A 6,235-nucleotide genomic window follows, 5' to 3' on the forward strand; every position below is an offset into this window, starting at 1 on the left:
AAAAATAGAGTAGGAGAACCTTTAACTTCAAAATGTTTTTGAAGAACCATTTCTTTCTTACTGTTTTATACTCTAAAGAGTGTTTTCCACTATAATATAACCTTGTGTGAAACAGAAAGCTTCTTCAAATGTTATAAAAAAACATGCAGCCAAAAATGTTTTTATGGTATTGTGTAGCACATTTATTTTGTGTACAAGTGTAAGAGAACCATTTTGGTTCTTCAAAGAACTTTTAAAGTCAAAGATTTTCAAAAGGTCCATTTCTTTCTTATTTTTTTACATTCTAAAAAAGACAAGGAGCCACACTACAAAAAGTGTTCTTCAGATGTTAAAGGTTCTTTATGGAACAGTACAACCAAAAAATGGTTCTTCTGGCCAAGTGTAGCACCTTTATTTTTAAGAGTCTATGAGAACCTTTAAGGTCAAAAGGTTCTTAGAAGAACCATTTCTTTCTAAATGTGCGTCCCAACTGTTTTTTTGACACTCTCGCCAGCGGTGGTGTGAACGTACAGTAACTGTTAGTTTAAAGAACTCTATTCCACCATAAAAGAACCTTTTGTGAAATAAAACATTTTTTTATGTTAAAAAACCATAGAGACAACATTGTTCCTCTATGGCATGGCTTAGCTTTTTGATATTAAAAAAAAGTGTATAATAACCATTTTTAGTTCTCCAAAGAACCTTTTAAGTAAAAAATTACTTTTTCTTTCCATTTCTTTTGTAAATTTTTTATAGTCTGTAGAATAGTCTTTAATAGTCTAGAAACCTTTTGTGAATAAGAGAGGTTCTGTGCACTCTTTCAAATAACGGTTTTACAAAATGGTCTTTGGATGGTCTTTAACATCCATAGAACCTTTCTGTATATAAAATGGTTATTTTAAGAACCTATGACAGTACCCATTTTTTTTTTTTTGCAGAATCAAAATGGTTCAAAAGGCTTTAATTTTAAGAATGTACACTTTAAAGCTAAATGGATTGCTTCACAATCCCATAGAAGAACCTTTTTTGTCTAACTGGTTCTATAAAGAACCTTCAACATCCAAAGTACCATTCTGTTTCCCAAAAGGTTCCTTGTGGTGAAAAAAGGTACTTCAGAGTCTTTAAAAAAGCTTTGATGGTTCTTTGAGGAACCAAAAAATGGTTCTTCTATGGTATCGGTGTGAGCCTTTATTTTTAAGAGTGAACATATAAAAATAAAGATTCCCAAAAGCTTTGTCGAGGTGCATGGTTCAAAAAAAGGTTCTTTAGAGTGAAAAATATTCTACAGACTATGAAAAGGTAAGAAAGAAATGGCTCTTTTAAAGGTTATTTGGTAACACTTTACATAAAGGGGTGTTCATAAGACTGACATGACACCCTCACAATCATGACATGACACATGCCACAAACATGAATGAGATTTTATGCACGTTTATGACAACTGTCATTAAGTGTCTTTATGTCACTTTTAATGCAAAGATGATATTGTTTGAGATGTCTTTATGAAGACAACTTGACATAAACCAATACATCATAACTTGTCATGACAACTTGACATTGCCAAGACAACATAGCTGACCACTTTTTACCAGTGATACAAATTGAATTTGTCATTAAAATGTCATTAAGTGTTAATACTCTGTCATATAGGTTTATAACAGCATCATAAATATTTTTCTTGACCTCAACTACAGTGATACAAATATAATTTATCATTAAAATCTCATTAAGTGTTAATACTCTGTCATATAGTTTTATAACAGCGTCATGAATATTCTTTATTTCATAATCATTTGTTGTTGTTTTTTTGTTTAAAATCAATCACCCAATAATAACAATTCAAATTGATAAAATTATATTTTATTGCAATTGGAGACCGATTCACCTAAAATTAAATGAAAATAGTACAATAATGGGTTAAGCCATGCAGCGTTGGGTCCATATCGCTGGAAAACAGTTCAGTACATTAAATTAAATTTGTACCACTGTAGTTGAGGTCAAGAAAAATATTCAGGATGCTGTTATAAAACTAGTTAACAGTATTAACACTTAATGACATTTTAATGACAATTTAATGTAATGTTAACCCATAAAGCTATGTATTTTTTTTTAAGTTTGATCATTATTCTGCTATGTCATGTTTATGACAGATGTAAGACAAGTCATGATGTATTAGTTTATATCAAGTTGTCATAACAAAGAGACATCTCAGACAATGTCATCTTTGCATTAAAAATTACATAAGTTGTAATAAATGTGCATAAAATCACCTTCATGTGTCATGTCATGAATATGAAGGTGTCGTGTCAGTCTTATGCACACCCCTTCAAGTAAAGTGTTACCAGTTCTTTTCTTTCACTAAAAAGTTTTTTGGAGAACCAAAAATAGTTATTCTACTGTATGGGATCACCTTTACGAGAACCTTTATTTTAACAGAGCAGTAGATCAGCTGATAAGTGATACACTGAAGCTTATTAAAGGGTAATAGACACGCACCCGCAGGAATGTCTTCATGTTTATTCACTCATACACAGCCATGCAGAAGTGCATGCGTCTGACATTCAGCCTCCTAATCGGCCCTCCTCCTGGGACTTAGAGGATCATTTAATAGGGAAGGGGGGCCAAAAGGAAGCAAAGGATAAGATAGAAAGGTCTGCAGCTATCAAACATTTCTATAAAGTTCAACAGCTTGCATTTCTTTAAACTGGTAGTGAAGATTAGACCGATGCTATCCTGATATCTTTATAAAACAACATCTACAAATGCTCTTCACCTTATGACACATCACCGGTTTCTTTTCGTACCCATTGACATTTTTTTTTCTTTGGCTGCGTTTGTGCTCGCAGGTCAATTATGTTTATTCTTACATTTTTCTTTCATTATTACCAAATGAATAAGTGAATACGAGGTAGGCTGCTAAATAAGCCATACATCAAGTATTTAATGTTGCCTTTATTATGATTCTATCCAAGGTCACCAACTCAATCATTCATAGCACTAGACACCGTATGGTGTCGGCCCGCGTAAGAAGAGACTGTATAAGGTGTATTGTTCCTGTGAATACAGCAGATGAATGTATTTGATATTGTATAGAGTCTAAAAAACTCACCCATCCCCACAGCTCTGATGTTTGTGAAGCAAACCTTCCTTTATCTGCCATAATTAATCGCCCTCATTAAAATGACAATTCTTTCAAATCGCTGTCGCTTTATTTGTTAGGCACACATACAGAGGCCTGAAAAGAGAGACGTTTCTAAGGCTGATTCATTGAACGTTCTGTGTTGTTGCACAAGGAGGAGCGTTCGGAAAAAATCGTAATGAATGTTTTTTTATTTGAGCGACAAACAATTCTCTGCTTTCGGTTACCTTGATGCGTTAATGTCTTTGTGCTTATCTAAATTCGGTCGATTGTAACGCTTGTTTTGATTACGCCACGTGCGATATGCAAACGGCACAGGCGAATTTTACTTTCCTTTATTTGACAGACACCGGGATCATTATTTCCTTGACAAATAGACAGGAAAACAAGGAGACAAAGAAGAAACATTCTTTGCATTTGTTTCAAGGTGGACGCAACTGTGTGCGTCCATACAGCAGCCGACTGCCAAAATAAAGGCGGTCATATTAAGATGCTAATGTACCGGCTAACGAAAGCGCATGCTCTTGTAAATGTAATTGTATGATGGATATCAATACCAGAATAAGTAAGAGAAGAGCCGTGTTTGTTTATGAATAGAAAAGAAGCACAGAGCGTCATTTTGTATCTTTTGCGACTTTGCATTATTTATTAGAAATAAATGCAATTGAGAAGAGCTAAGCTAAAATGCAACCTTAAAGGAATAGTCAACGCTATCACATTTGTACATTTTTGTACGATTTGCTTTTGCCCCTGTAACGTTGGGGATAGGGTTTCGTTATTGTTTTTTTATGATTCACTTTCTATGTGTGATACGAATTAGCCAACTCGTAAAATACGTACAAATTCTTGTGAGATCGGGTTGGAGTTGTTAACCCAAATATGAACATTTTCTCATAATTTACTCACCCTCACATCATCCCAGACATTTCACTTCTTATATGAAGTTCAACATGTGTTATTGTAGCTTTGTTTGTTAGCTGCGCAAAAGTCAGGCCCTAACGGAATCCGCGCCCTCAGATTTCCGCGGAAAACTCAGTGGAATTCCGCGGATTTAATGCCTGTCATTGACAAGCACACATACCCTGTGCTTGAACATGTTTGTGACCAGTAACCGTCATTGACAACAAGTACACATACATCCCGCAAGTGTGTGAGCTGTCATTGATAATGAATACATAAACCCTGTGCGTGCTGTTTGCTGTGATCGTTTTTAATGATAAAGAGCACAAACCATTTGATATTTGAAATTAAATAAAACTTAACGCTGAGTTCTTACATGACTCTGTCATGTATGTGAAGCAACAGTCAGCACCTAGCGCATGATCATTTTAAATCTGTTTACAAGACGAATGCTCTTGTCATGTTCAATGTAAAGTTTACATTGCGTTGTAAAAATGATTAAATTAACTTGATACGTGCTAAATAATTCATAATGAGAATGTATTAACACGTTTTTTTATTTTGCTATAAAATATAACACTATAAACAATAATATATGTAATTTTATATACAAAATATAATTCTATCTTGACATGCACATTATCTGGTTCATGTTGGTACAGTTTAATTTAAAGGACTCATCGGTTTGGTGTATTTATTTTCATTGTAAGCCTATAAAAAAGTAATTCTTTTACATGCAGTTTATTTACAGCTTAAAATCTCTATTAAACATTTTTAAAAATTAAAAAAGTCTGCAGATTCTAGAATTAAAGGAACAGTATGCAGGATTGTGGCCAAAACTGGTATTGCAATCACACAACTTGTGGCTAAAACTGGTACTGCAATCACACAACTGGTGGCCAATACACAAAATGACAACATAAACATCAGTTGAGGGCTGCAACTCCACTTTTTGACTACTGTTGTCAGTGATATAAGTATTTGAAATAAAAATTATTATTTACTGTCTAGTGACACATCAGGGCCATTTTATGATTAATTGATATACATTTCTTACATACTGTCCTTTTAATATTTCTTGTTTCTTTCTTTTTTTAATATTGCTATAATATTTCGAGATTTCGAGGTGTAATATTTCGAGATTAGCAATGTATCCGTGAAAACACAAGGTTTGTTCGACCTCATGGGGTAAATGATATAAAAATACGAAAATATACTGACGGTATTTTTATGTCATTCACCTGTCGGTTCTTATGGCGCTGCATAAAGTCAAACACAAACATTAAGACCACCATGGTAAATTCAAATATGGCGGCACGCCAATACACTGTAAAAAGTGAAATTTGGATCTGCTTAAAAAAATTACGAAAAAAATTTAAGGTGAAACAACTTTTTAAAATTACTTCAATTTGTAGCACCTAAAAGAACTTTTTAAACTTAAGTAAGAAAATGTAAATTTTCAAGTTGAAAAAAGCAAAAAAAAATGTATGTGTTACCAAATGATGTAATTTTTAAGTTAATCCAACTTTCACTTTTTACTGTGCAACATCAAATCTGATTGGTTTCTGACTGTCTCATGTGTGTGTTTCGTTCACCAATAGGTGTGTTCAAATTCATGTGGCATTGTGTAGACCGATCGTCGAGCTTTGGCGCTTGCAGTCGAGGGAGAAATTGAAGACAGAGCCGTCAAATCGGACACCTGCTGCTTGCCGTGGTTATTTTTTTACATGGTACAATATAACATATTAAGGTTACATTAAAGAGTTTTACCTGTTTTACCTCGCGATACTTTAAAGGGGACATTTCAAAAGACTTTCTAAAGTTGTCAAATAAATCTTTGGTGTCCCCAGAGTACGTATGTGAACTTCTAGCCAAAAAATATCATATAGATAAAAAATTGCCACTTTGTGTGAGCAAAAATGTGCCGTTTTTGGGTGTATCCTTTAAATGCAAATGAGCTGATCTCTGCACTAAATGACAGTGCTGTGGTTAAATAGTGCAGATTAAGGGGCAGTTTTATCCCCTTCTGACATCACAAGGGGAGCAAAATTTCAATTACCTATTTTTCACATGCTTGAAAAGAATTGTTTATCAAAACTAAGTTACTGGGTTGTTCTTTTTCACATTGCCTAGATTGATAGAAGCACTGGGGACCCAATTAAAGCACTTAAACATGGAAAAAGACAGATTTTCATGATATGCACACTTTACAACCAT

The 6,235-nt window shown here is 33.8% G+C and overlaps 1 long non-coding RNA gene across 2 annotated transcripts in view; it reads left to right on the forward strand.

The window, feature by feature from the left end:
- The window catches only part of LOC141358927 (uncharacterized), a 55,598-nt gene extending 49,864 nt beyond the window's left edge, over window positions 1-5,734 (forward strand). For both annotated transcript variants that reach the window (XR_012365464.1, XR_012365465.1), the window contains one exon: window positions 5,620-5,734. This is a non-coding gene — a long non-coding RNA (uncharacterized lncRNA). The remainder of the gene's footprint in view (window positions 1-5,619) is intronic.
- The last annotated feature ends 501 nt before the right edge of the window (window positions 5,735-6,235 follow it).

The sequence above is a fragment of the Misgurnus anguillicaudatus genome, chromosome 22 (assembly GCF_027580225.2).
Source record: "Misgurnus anguillicaudatus chromosome 22, ASM2758022v2, whole genome shotgun sequence".
Taxonomy (NCBI): domain Eukaryota; kingdom Metazoa; phylum Chordata; class Actinopteri; order Cypriniformes; family Cobitidae; genus Misgurnus; species Misgurnus anguillicaudatus.